The 14174-nt window shown below is 42.0% G+C and overlaps 2 pseudogenes; both read right to left on the minus strand.

The window, feature by feature from the left end:
• Positions 1–9682: 9682 nt before the first annotated feature.
• On the minus strand, positions 9683–10771 carry LOC128928532 (protein FAM220A-like; annotated as a pseudogene).
• On the minus strand, positions 10494–10771 carry LOC144577751 (small integral membrane protein 10-like protein 3 pseudogene; annotated as a pseudogene).
• Positions 10772–14174: the final 3403 nt, after the last annotated feature.

Here is a 14174-nt window from a genome sequence, read left to right on the forward strand (position 1 = left end):
GTAGGGTGGGTTTCCCTTTCCAACCAGAGGCAAACAACCTGGGTCACTTCCTTGCTTCTCAGACCTCAGTGCACCTTCTGGGTGCTCTCTGTGTTAAAACTCTCGTCTCTGACAACTGAGTTCGAGGTTCTTGCTGCGGCAGAAATCGAAATGAGCAGTTTGGTTGTTGTTATTTGCATTACTGGCCTGCCTCTTTTCTAGCCTCATTTTCTAGCACAGTCCCCACAATAAACCTATACCCACACTCCCTTCTCTCACACAAGGTAAATTGTTTACTTTGTTTAGAAAGCAGCTCTAGGATTGTTATCCTGAAATCAAATGGGAAGGAGGCCTCCTGTTCAGTATAATCCTAAGAGAGGAAGGTAACTAACAGACCCAGAACCTCAGATTCCTGAGTAGCTGGGCCACAGGCACAAGCTACCATGCCCAGCTAATTTTTGTATTTTTTGTAGAGACAGGGTCTCACATTTTTGCCCAGCCTGCTTTCAAACTTCTAAACTCAAATAATCTGCTTGCCTCAGCCTCCCAAAGTGCTGGGATTACAGGTATGAGCCACTAGGCCTGGATCAGATGCTTTTCAAAATGATCATGTTTACCATATTTCAAGGACTTAATTAGTTTTTGATAACTTTCAATTTTAATATAATTTATCATTTATAAAGAAGATGCAAGGATACTACAAAGAACTCTGGTAAACACTCTACTTAAAAAATTCATCTCTTTCCTTTCCGTATACATTAGTTAATTTTGAACAGGTTGAGAGTAAACTTCCCATTACAATTCTAAATATGTCAGTGTGCATTTCCTAGAAACAAGGATATCTTCTTATCAAAATTAGGAACTACAATACTAATACAAGATTATTATCAGATCCATGGTCTGTATTCAAAATTTTATCACGTTTCAATAGATCCTCTGTATAATTACTTCCCATTTCCCAACAATCACAGGAACCAAGCAAGAGTCACACATTATAATTAATTGTCATTGATCTTTACTTTGAAATTTTGATAGGTACTGGCCACTTGTTTTGTAGGATGTCTTTCATTTTGGTTTTGTCTAATATTTTCTGATGTAGGATTTTTCTTGGTCACTTTGCCAACTGGGGACCCCTTTGTGGCTAGTGACACCCCCCCTGCCCCAGGCCTCACTCAGCCCACTGCCTATGTTTAGTTTGTACCTGCGTGTTTGGTGGTTCCTGAACTCTTGTCTTGCATCCAAGAAGAATGAGGATATGCTGACAATTTGAAGGATGAGGATGAAGAATAATTTTATTGAGTGATGGAACAGCTCTCAGTGGAGAGGAATGCCTGGGTAGAGGTTGTTCCCTACCGCTGCAGTCAGGTGGTTTCTTACCCAGTGTGGCTGGGTCTGGACTTTCATGGGTTCAGAATGAGAAGTTTGTGCTGACTGGTTTGTGAGTATGCAAAAAAAAGTTAAAACGAAGACACCACTGAAAGGTGGGCACAACAGTATAGAAAACCAATTAGGAAAGGGTAGGTATATGTAAAATAGGTGAAAGGTGGGGATCAATCAGAGAAAAATGTGCCAATTGGGAAGAGAGGTTCTTATTCCAGTCCTTGGATTTGACTTGTAGCTTGGCTTTCAGGCTTTAAACTGTCTTCAGCTTAGAGATGGGGTTTCACTGCAGACCTGCCCTTATCTGCCTAGGCATTTGTCTGCCTCCTGCCACTTTAATTTCCTCACGATTATATTTAAGTAAACATTTTTTTGGATAGAAATGCAAGAGAAGTGATACATTTTTCTATCAGTCAGCGTTCATTTGGAAACAGATACCATATTGGTGATTTCAACAGGAAAAATTTAAAGAATTGTTTTCTAGTAAAAGATGATCAGTTACTAAAAGAGGATTCTATTATACAGAAGTAGTGGCTACAAAAAGGAGTCGTTACTTTTAGGGCTGAAGAAGTGTTAACAAAGGAGTTACTTAAAGGAAATGCTCCCTTACCCAACTGCAAGATTAGAGGTTCAGATCTCTGAGGGGAGGGTGTGGTTCCCACCACAGGAACATGCAGCCCACCCACTGAGGAGGCAGAGAAGTTGGTGGAGAGTGTGGGCCTGTTGAACAGCCAGTGGGAGCCTTTTACTGGTGGCTCCTTTATCCTTCTGACATATCCATATCATTTTTTGAGGAATTCTTTACTTTCAGGCACATAAGGTGTTCCATGTTTATCTTGTTGCGTTCAGCATGAATGGACCTGGAGGACATCATGCTGAATGAAATAAGCCACACACAGGAAGAAAAATACCAAATAATCTCAGTTGTATGTAGAATCTTTAAAAAAAAAAAAAAAATCACCATAGAAACAGAGTACTAAGATGGTTACCGGGGTGGGGGTAGGGAAACTGGGAAGATGTAGGTCAAAAGGTACAAAGTTGCAGTTAAATTCTAGTGCATAACATGAGAACTGTAGTTAATATTGTATTGTATACTGGTACTTTGCCAGGAGAGTACTCTTAACACCAAAACAAAACAAAACAAAACAAAACAAAAACCAGAAAACTACATGAGATGATAAATTTGTTAATTTGCTTGACTGTAATAATCACTTCACTATGTATATGTGTATCAAAATATCCTGTTGTGTACCTCAAATGTATATGAAAAAAAAGTCTTTGGTTCTCTTACCCTTATCCTAGAATCAGTTGTTTCACCAAGGGGTCCTGGTTCTTTTAGTGGAAAATGGTATTGAGAAACCAAGATGTGTTTATGAGTTGTCTGTTTGTTGCTACTTGTGTGTCACTGCTTCAGTCCTTCTCAGCAGACAGAGCTAGGAAATTGTGTATTTCCAAGAGTGAACCAAGTTCCCATTATGCTCTCTCTCTCTATATATATATTTATTGACAGATAAGAAAGCACAGGAAGTGGTTTTATAACTGATAAGCCATACAAGCCATACGATTGTGTAGAGCAAGCCTATTAGCAAGAGTTCCATATTTGTTTAAAGTTCTATTTTCTCTCATTAAGGCAAAATATATAAATCATGGAATGTACAACTCTTAAGGATACAATTCAATTAACTTCAACAAATGCATCATAGCTGTCACCCCCCTATAATCATGATTTAGAAGATTTTCATCATCCAAGAAAATTTCCTCATGTTCCTTTCCAATCATTTTCTCCTAGTCCTAGAGGCAACTATCAATCTGACTTTTATTTTTTTTGAGACAGAGTCTCTATCACTCAAGCTGGGGTGTGATGGTGCAAACATGGCTCACTGCATTAACTGCCTTCCCAGGGTCAAATTGTCCTCCCACCCTATCCTGTGAAATAGCTGGGACCACAGGCATGCGCTGCTATGCTAGGATAATTTTTTTAAGTTTTTGTGGAGATGAGGTTTCCCTATGTTGCCCAAACTGGTCTTGAATTCCTGGGCTCAAGTAATCTTTCCACCTCAGCCTCCCAAAGTGCTGAGATTATAGGCATGAGCCACCAAGCCTGGTCTTCTAAATTCTTTTTAACTGTAGATCAGTTTCACCTATTTTAGAACTTATGGACAGATACTGATAGTGGTGGAAAGCAGACAAATTCCTAGGCAAACAGGGGCAGGTCCCTGGTGAAACCCGACCTTCAAGCCAAAGACAGCCTGAAGCCTGCAAACCTGGTTGCCAGTTCTGGGTAGAATCCAAGATCCAAGTGAAAATTTCCTCAGTGCCTTTTAGCCAATCAAATGGTACTTTTTCCAGGCCACCTATGGACCAATTGGCATGCAATCCCCCATTCTGAGCCCATACTCCTCCGCCACCGACACACACACCAACTCAGCCACACAGTGGGACTACCCACCTTTGGGTCCCCTCTTCCCTGAGAGCTGTTCTGTGTCGCTCAAGGAATATTCTCTTCTCCTTGGTCACTCTGCAGTTGTCAGTGTAACCTCATTCTTCTTGGTTGTGGGACAAGAGCCTGGGACCTGCCGAACAGCAGGTGCAAAAGAAGCTATAATGCTGTAGCCATTCTGCCCTCTCCTGGCACCACATGGCCACCCCACATTGTAGGAAGTGATGGTGGGGCCAGCCCAGCCCAGGAGCTGCAGGTTGGCAGGCCTGAACAAGTTGGGACATGCTCCTGTTTGCTGAAGCTTGTGGATGGTAGGAATAAATGAACTGTAACAGAAATGAGCTGAGATTCTTCTGGGGTGCATACCTTGGGATTCCCTAAGCCAGAGCTGTAACACCCCCACCACACACACGTTTTTTTTCCAGACAGTCTTGCTTTGCCACCCAGACTAGAGTACAGTGGTATGATCGTGACCCACTGCAACCTCAAGTGATTCTCCTGCTCAGCCTCCCGAGTAGCTAGGATGACAGGCACCTGCCACCAGACCCAGCTAAATTTTTGTATTTTTGGTAGAGACAGGATTTTGCCATGTTGGCCAGGCTGGTCTCAAACTCCTGATCTCAAGTGATGTGCCCACCCCAGCCTCCAAAGGTGTAGGGATTACAGGCATGAGCCACCACACGTAGCCTTTGAGGTTCCACGGTTGCTGGTCTCTCTGAGTTTTTTTGGGCACCACTGCATTCTGCTGTCCATTTGCCAGAGCCCAAAGCAGAAGCTGCTTGCAGTATACCTGATCCAGCTACAGCTTCACATGAAGCTGGTACCCGGAGGTGCCTTCCCTGCTGTAGCAGCTAGCATTCCTGGCTTGCTCTTGGCAGGTGTGAGCTCTTGGCCAGTAGTGTGAGCCAAGTGAGCCAAGCACAGCCTGCCAAGCCCAGTGGGGGAGCCAGCCCAGTAGTCAACGAGTGAATTTTGAACAGGGTCTCTTCCCATCCCCTGCCTCAGCTGTGGAGGTCTCTAGCTGTGGAACAACATAAAAAAAATCCTGTGTCAATACCACGTTCCTTTTGCATTTGTTTGTTTGACTTCTTTCAGTGTAATATCTGTGAAATTGTACGTATCAGTAGTAGGTTTTGTTTTGTGTTTTGGTGAAGTAGCATTACATTTTATGAGTACAGTAGCCCTCCCTTCTCAGGGAACATGTCCCAAGGCCCCTGGCATGGACAGCATCTAACCCAGTTGCCTTCAATGAGAATATGTTTCTGTTTATATCTTCTAACCACAAATTCAATGCCTTTTCTGTCTTAACTAAGCATGCAATACCATAGCCCATGGCAGTAACTTTTGCACTTGAGTTGTGACAGCAAAACTGGCACACATTTCTTTTCCCTTCTTCACAATTTAACAGATAGAGGATTGATTCTTAACATAGATGTTAGCAACCTCGTAATACGGTTGCTTTTTTTTTCTTTATTTTTTAGTAAGTCAAGGACCTTCACCTTTTGATTTAAAGGAAGCACTTTACACTTCTCTTTGGCATATCTGCATAGCCAGCATTACAACTCTTGCACTTTGTGGCCATTATTAAGTAAAATGAGAGTTATTTGCACTGCAATACTGTGGCAGTCAATCTGATAATTGAGAGGGATGGTAATGGGTGGGGAGTGTCCACAGCATGGCGCCACCGGATGAAGGGGTGATGCATGTCCCAGGGGAGATGGAGCAGGACAGTGCACAATTTTATCACAGTACTCAGAACAGCATGCAATTTAAAACTTATGAGTAGTTTATTTCTGGAATTTTTCATCTGGTATTTTTAGACCATGGCTGACCACTGGTAGCTGAAGTTTTAGAAACCAAAACTACAGGCCAGGCGCAGTGGCTCACGCCTGTAATTCCAGCACTTTGGGAGGCTGAGGAGGGTTGATCACGAGGCCAAGAGATCGAGACCATTTTGTCCAACATGGCGAAACCCCATCTCTATTAAAAATACAAAAATTAGCTGGGCATGGTGGCTCGCACCTGTAGTCCCAGCTACTCATTAGGCTGAAGTAGGAGAACTGCTTGAATTGGGAGATGGAGGTTGCAGTGAGCTGAGTTTGCACCATTGTATTCCATCCAGCTTGGTGACAGAACAAGACTCCATCTCAAAAAAAAAGTGCAAAACTGCAGATAAGGGTGAGGAACTATTGTATTTCTCATCTTATTCATTCTTGTTTTGGTAGGCATTTGGGTTCTATCTATGTTTTCTTTTAAGAATCCTTATAGTTTTATGTTTATGTCTGTAATTTTTTTTTTAATTTTTTTAGAGACAGGGACTTGCTATAGTGCCCAGGCTGGTTTCAAACTCCTGGCCTCAAGTGATCCTCCCAACTTGGCTTCCCGAAGTGTTGGGATTACAAGCATGAGCCAGTGTGCCAGACCTGTCATCTATTTTGAATTAATTTTTGTGTATGGTTGAGGTAGGGCTGAGGGTTTTTTTTTCCCCATATGGATATATAGTAACTTCCTATAACATTTGTTGACTTTTTTTTCCTCCCTTAATTACCTCAGAGCTTTGTTGACAATCAATTGATTGTATAAATGTAATTCTATTTCTGGACTTAATTCTGTTTAATTGATATCTTTGTTTATTATTATGCTAATAACACACTGTCTTGATTCTTCTAGTTTTATATTAAGTCTTGAAGAAAGGTACTATAAGTCTTTCTTGTCTTTTCAAGATTGTTTTGGCTAGTCCAGGTCCTTTGCATTTCCACATATACTTTAGAGGCAACTTGTCAATTTCTGTTAGAAAATCCTGCTGGGGGAAGGAACAGTGGCTCACACTTGTAATCCCAGTGCTTTGGGAGTCTGAGATGGGAGGATCACTTGGGCTGAGGAGTTCAAGACAATCTTGGGCAACATGACGAGACTCTGTCTCTACAAAAAAACCTAAAAATTAGCAGAACATGGTGGCATGTGCCTGTGGTCCCAGTTACTTGGGAGGCTAAAGTAGGAGGATCACTTGAGTCCAGGAGGTCAAGGCTGCAGAGAGCTGTGGTTGCACCACTGCACTCCAGCCGGGCAACAGAGAGATACCCTGTATGTATTTTTTAAAAATGCTGCTGGGGTTACAATTGGGGTTGATATGAATCTGTAGATAAATTTGGGGAAAGGTGACATCTTAACATTGAGTCTTATAATTAATGAATATGAAACCACCTTTGCAGAACTATAAATAATGAGAGAAGTCTAGTATGGTTGAGTCCATCTTGCTTCTAATCTCACAGGTTAAATTGTTTTTTTTTTGCTCATTCTAATGTGGGGGCCAAGGTAACTATGAGGAATTTAGTTTACAGTTAAACTTTGAGACAAGGAAAACTCACTCCACTTCTGTTCAGAGATTGAAGCCGCATTCATTAAGACAAAGTTACAATTATGGTAGGGGCTTGAACTTTGCTAAAGAATAGGCATAGTTAAACAATGATCCGCCATTGCTTAGCTTGTTTTTGTTATGTAAGTTGCTTACTGCCCCAGAGTCATGTATCTGGGGTGGCAAGATTCAGAGCTTCTCCAACTACTCCTATAGGCAATATTACTATTGTAAAACCTAAAGAACTGGTCTTTGAGACATTTTTCAGATTTAGCATTTCAGCAGACCAAGAGACGCCACCTGGTCCTGAGACCCCTCCCAGGAAATGACTTGGCTGCGTGAATACAGTTTTAGACACCCCTGTGATTTCATTCCCAGCCAGTCAGTTGTTTCGCTTCTCTAGCCCCTTGCCTGCCAAAATAGTAGTTAAAAAGCCCTAGCCCCTGAATTCCTGGAGGGGAATGGGCTTGAAAAGTGTCCTTCTCCTGACTTGGATGGCCCTGCAATTATTGAACTCTTTGCTGCAAAACCTGCTATTCTCATTGTTTTTTTCAGGGCAGCAGGCAAGAAGAACCTGTTGGGCTGTGACAAATAGGGTACAACTCTATATATGTAGGTCTTAGTTTTTTTCAGCAATGTTTTACAGTTTTCAGTGTAGAGGACTTACCTGTCTTTTGTTACATTTGTCCCAAAGTACTTTATTTATTTATTTTTTATTAAAATTTTCTTTTTTTATCAGGTGGGGACTGAGCCTGACGAGGTTGCAGGGCTGTGAGGCCCTGCCTCCCCAAAGTACTTTATTTTTTGATGGTTTTATGAATGAAGTTATTGTGAAAAATATTTCAGGAATGTTTGCTGGTGGTATATAGAAGAAGCACAATTGGTTTTTGTATTTGTAACTGTATTCTGTTACCTTGCTACTTATTTTGGCAGTTGCTTTTTAGATTTGTTAGGCTTTTATGTATAGACAATTTCTCTGCTAGTTAATATCTGTTTTCAGACTTCTGCTTCTGTTCATGATGGTATAACTGGGACTGGATTTATTCTTCCATCTTAAAAAACTGGCAAGCTGGGGGAAATATATGGAACAATGGCTTTCTAATATTGTACAACAGTTAACACAAGACAGTGATTCCTGAGAGGAGGGGAGTTAGGTGAGAACCACAATTCCCCCTGCTTAATGCATGGAGAGACTATCTAAGGTGCAGTGCAGGAAGGGGATCCAAACAGAGCCTGGCAGTTTCACTGAGCTTCAGAGGAAGAGAGTGTGGAGTGTGAGAAGACTAAGGCAGCTAAGATTTGTGAGTCAGAGTACCAGAGAGAAGAGAGATTTGCAGAGTGAGCTCTAGGTAACTACAGAGGAATCCTCTCAAGCCTTTGGTTGAGTTCTGAGCCGAACCACTTCAAAGGAGTAGGCAGAACAACTCCTAGATCTCACACAGGGCTAGGAATAGTCAGTGTTTTCACCTACAAGAGTGGAAAGATGTTCTCAATATTTGGGGTTTTCAGCAAAGTTCTGAGAAGACTTTTGACTCACTAGCAGGTTCAAATTAGTACTAAATTTATTTATTTATTTTGTAAAGAAGACATATTTATTAAGCTAAAGAACAAATTTTATTTTTCATTTCCTCCAAACACTAAAATAGCCCATGGCATAATTCGGCACACAATATAAACTGGTATATGCAATCAGTAATCCCCAAAATGCTTAAGTCTTATTTTGGGAGTCCTTAAAAACTTATGCCCTTAAATTATCTTTATTAAAGTTATCAGCAGACAACAAAAGGATTCACCTGAAAAATCTGAGGGTACAAGATACTCTAATTCCTAGAATCTGGGAAACTTTTTAGAAGGGAAGTAATTTGATTTGCTTCTCTGTAATGGAGCTACCTTTTTCTCAAGCTCTTTTTCATTGAAGGTGACACTGCTAGGGTTCCGAGTTTGAGAAGGGACTCCTCTAAAGGTAAGCTTAATATTGCAACTTGCACCACAAGGCCTCTGTCTAAATCACATTTCACGTGGAAGGAAAGGTGTGTGAGAAGGGAAATCGAATTCTGCTGCAGACGAAAACCGTTCTACAAAATGCAGAAATGGTAACAGCTTACCACGAAGTCAGCAAGGCTTAACGCCAAGTACAGCGGTGTAAACGTCACGAATATCCACTTCCATTGGGTGATCAGACAAGCCGAAGGAACACACAGGACTTGGGACAGTAGCCCTTTAGAATGAGTGTTGGAGACAGAATTTGATGGTAAATCCGTATGCTCTAATCTGATATTTATACAGGCTATGATTAAATGTTTCCCAGTTCTTTATGTCTTTGAAAGCACAATTTAAGACATGCTAAAAAAGTTTCTTCCGCATCAACCAGCTTAGAATTTCAACTCAATTTACTTGAAGTCTGCTGAGTCGTAAAAAACCACAGCAGGAACTGAAGGGCTGCACAGTTTGCATCCAGACTTAATGGGAAAGAAATCATTCTAAGACAACTTTTAAAATTACCTGATTTTTATTGTTCTGCTTGGACCTTAACTATGGCATAATGAATTTGCTAATTCAAAAGGTAGCAGAGCCCGTAACCCCAGTGTCATCTGGAGACCATTTGAGGTGCTTTTAAGCATTTTCTTGAATTCTATTGTTTGCTTTGAAAACATGGGCTTTAAACAGGCAAGGAAAACTCATTCTGTCTCATCATTCAGGAGCACTCGGAGTGCAGGCAAGAGGGTTCCAACTCAGAGCCCAGACCTCAGGAAAAGCGCTTGGTGGGTCATCCTGACAACTTTCCATTTCCAGCAGTTTTTGATGGTGTGGCAGTCCTGACACCTGAGGCTCTCCTTTGGGGCACTGTCCTCTGTGGCCGTCGGTGGCCTCAGGCCCTCCTCCCTGCCAGTCCCACCTCAGAGCTTCAACACCACTGCAGGACACCCCAGCAAAACACTCTGTTGGAGCAGAGAACAAACCCATGGCTGCTCTCGGAGTGGCTACTGAGGCTAGATTTCTTCTTATTGATTCTTTCACATGTGGAAAAATACTGGGTCACCACTGTGAAGCCAGAGGCCAGCCTCGCTAGGATTCTTTCTCATTTCCAGTGATAATGCAGCACTCTGTGAATTTCTGTCAACCGCAGGCTTAATTGATCCAGGAGGGTGCATCTGCAGGCCAGGGGCCCTCCTTCAGCATTCTTTTCTTAAGGAGGTGTAACAGTTCGTCCAAATCACCTCCTCCGGCCCGCTGCACTGGTGCCAGGCAGGTGCCAAGGGGCCCTCTTCTGTCCCTCATGCTTCGTGTTCTTGGATGGGATGGGCCTGAGGTCACGCCTTTGTCAGTCCAGGAGGGCCTTCAATGGATCTCAATATGAACCTGCAGGCGGACGTTGCGCATCATGGAAGCCACGATGTAGAGGTAGGGGAAGTTGATGCGCAGCCGCCAGGCCAGGTCGAAGAAGATGAACAGCGTGCGAGTCAGCCCCTTGCAGAAGACCCCCTAGGAGCGGGCGGCGGCCGAGCGCGAGAGCGGGACAGCCAGGCCCGACAGAGCCGCCGCCATATAGAGACCGGCGCTCCCGCAGCCCGCCCGCCCCGCGTCGCCCCAACCGCTGACCCTCGCCTGGCGCGCTCAGGGAGCGAAGGAGGCGCCGGCTAGGCCGGCAGGCGGGCGGGCCGCGGGGGAGCGGAGTCCTCGCGTCACGCTGGGGGAAGCGCCTCCGCAAGCCGCCCAGTACTAAATTTATATAAAGCCCTGATGAAGCTTTAAGGTGGAGGGAAACAATTCTCCATGGATCACTTACATTTTTGCATGTCTTGCGAGCAGAGACACTAACTGACCTTTTGTTCCAGGCTGTCTTTTCAAGGCTATTTGAATAATGAACAGCCTTAGAATAAAGAAATAGTGTCTCCTTCTGGGGCCAAGGGCAGATTTGTTTATTGTCCATTATAATAAAGGTCATGTATCCTTTTGGGACAAAATATAATACTGCTTGTAGCACATTATAAAAAAATTCAGATTCCCTAAGCTCAAAGGAGTTTCCCTAAGGTCTCCTTTCATTTGACCCACTCAATGTTTTGAGGTAGTTTGGTTATTTGAGGGGGCAAGGTGTAGGAGATGGCAAAGAAAAGGAGGTGTGGAGAAAGAACCCAGTGTCATGGATTTGAAGGTGTTCCACCTCTGAGGTCGCTGGCTTCTCCTTGGCAGGGGGCTGCCTATGGTAGCAGTTCAAAGTGTGGAAACTGGTTGAGCTTGCTTATTCTAGAAAAACTTAAAAAGTCTCAAATCAATGATCTAAGCTTTCGCATTGAGGAATGAGAAGAAGAGGAGCAAATTACATTTAAAGTAGGCAAAAGGAAGAATCTAATAAGAGGCACAAGACATCTATGGAATAGAATATAGAAAAACGACAAAGGAAATGAAGCCATAATCTAGTTTTTTGAAGTGATCAATAAAATTGATAAAATGTTGACAAACTGATTAGAAGAAAGGCACACATTTCCATTTATCAGGAATCATAGAGGTAAAATCACTATAGATTCCAAGTCATGAAAAGAGTAATAAGGGCCGGGCACAGTGAAGCTCATGCCTGTAATCTCAACACTTTGGGAGGCCGCCAAGGCGAGTGGATTGCTTGAGCCCAGGAGTTTGAGACCAGACTGGGCAACATGGTGAAACCCCATCTCTACAAAAAATACCAAAGTTAGCCAGGTATGGGGGTGCATGCCTGTGGTCCCAGCTACTCTGGAGGCTGAGGTGGGAGGATTGCCTGAGCCTGGGAGGTCGAGGCTGCAGTGAACCATGACTGTGCCACTGCCACCCGGTCTGGGTGACAGAGGGAGAACTTGTCTCAAAAAACAAACAAAAGCCAACAGTAAGCGGTTGGTAAAGTCTGGCTTGTGTGCCAAATCTGGCTTGCCATCTCTTTTGTGAATAAAGTTTTATTGGAACACAGGCACAAGTATTTACATTTTATCGATGGCTGTTTTTGTACTATAGTGGCAAAAGTGAGTAGTTTGGGAGAACACATTGCCAGAAAAGCCTGAAATATTTACTATGTGACTTTTTACAGAAAATGTTTGCTGACCCCTGACTTAGATGAAAAGAACAAATTCATTGACAGACACTAACTACCAAAGTCACTCAAGGAAACATAGATAGCCTGTATATTCCCCATCCCCTGAAGAAACTGAATTTATAGTTAGAGTTTTCCCAAAATGAAAATTTGGGTCCAGATGGCTTCACTGGTAAATCCCACCTCTTCCTTTTCATCTTTTATTTATTTGCTTTTCTCTAAGATTTTAGTACAGTGTTACAGAGTTGCTGAAATCCGACATCCTTGCCTTGTTCTTAATCCCATTGAGATAACATTCAATATTTCACCTTAAGTGTGTTAGATTAGTTGTAGGTTTTATGTAGAAGCCATTATCAGATTGAGAAAGTTTCCTTTTGTTCTTTTGCAGATCTTATTTATTCTGAATGGATGTTGTTTTTTTTTCATGCTTCTTTCTGCTTCTAAATCTTTTTTCTTTTTCATTATGTTAATATGGAGGACTACATTGATTGCTTTTATAACATTAAACCTACATTGTACATTTCTGGGATAAACTGTACTTTGTCATGATTATTTCTTTCTTTTATATTTTTATAGATACTTTGTTAAAGGTTTTTATGTCTATAATCTTGAAGGTGGGGTGTCTGTAATTTTCTTTTCTTGCAATTTTTTTGGTCAGGTTTGGTAATGAGAGTAAGAGTGTACTTACATTTTCTATTTTTTGAAGGAGAAGTTTATTTATTTCTTAAAATTTAATATGGTATGCTATCGAAGTCACCTGAGCACGAAGTTTTCTTTGTGGGTAGATTTGTATTAATCAATTCCTTTTTTTTTTTAAGTGGTAACAGAGCTATTCAAAAATTTATTTTGTGTGTGTGTCAGTTTGTTAAATTGTGTTTTTTTTTTTTTTTAAGTTTTTGATTTACTAATCTTCTAGTGAAAAAGCCACAGTGGCCACAGATAACATCATTGCAGCACCTTTACTCCTTTGGTTGTGAGCCAATCTCCAGTTCACTCTTTGCCAGTGCCAACACTGGCCTTTGCAGTCCCCCTAACTTCCTTCATTCTGTTCCTGCGTTCCTTTTGTTGCTTTCTTGAGGTCTTTTTCTTCTCACACAGGCCACATCTTGCAAGTCCGTGTTGGGTTCATTTTTATTTGCATAATCCAGGGAATCATCAATCATGCCAAAGCCAGTTGTCTTGCCACCATCAAAATGAGTTCTGAATCCTAATTAGAAGATGACATCCAGTGTGGTCTTGTACATTTTGGCTAGTTTTTCCGAAATTTCCGTCTTAGGCACTGCTGCCTTGTCGGAGTGAAGGACATCAATGACCATTTGTTTCCTTTGAAGTAGTCAGTTGGTCATGAACTTTCTAGTGTGGATAGTTACTGTGTCATTTATGATGGTGGCCTATCCTCAGAGAGGGAGGGAGGAAAAGAGTAAATTGTATTTTTTAAAAAGAATTTGTCTACTTAATCTAACTTTTTAAATTTTTTGACATGAAGATACAATATTACCTTATTATACTTTTAATGTCTTTAAAATCTATAGGAATATATCCTCTCCATTCTTGATATTGATAGTTTGTGTTTTTTTCTCTTTGTTATTTTTATTTGTATTTATCTTTTTTTTTGAGATAGAGTCTTGCTCTGTTGCCCAGGCTGGAGTGCAGCAGCTCCATCTTGGCTCACTGCAACTTCTGCCTCCCAGGTTCAAGTGATTCTCCTGCCTCAGCCTCCCAGGTAGCTGGGACTACAGGCACGCGCCACCATAACTGACTAATTTTTGTATTTTTCGTAGAGACAGGGTTTTACCATGCTTGCCAGGCTGGCCTTGAACTCCTGATCTTAAGTGATCTGCTCGCCTCAGCCTCCCAAAGTGCCGGGATTACAAGCATGAGCCACTGCTTCCAACCTGTTTTTTCTCTTTGTTTCTTGATCAGTCCTTTACAAATGTGTGTTATCGGCCAGGCGCCGATAA

This window comes from Callithrix jacchus, chromosome 9 (genome assembly GCF_049354715.1).
Source record: "Callithrix jacchus isolate 240 chromosome 9, calJac240_pri, whole genome shotgun sequence".
In the NCBI taxonomy this organism is placed as follows: Eukaryota; Metazoa; Chordata; class Mammalia; order Primates; family Cebidae; genus Callithrix; species Callithrix jacchus.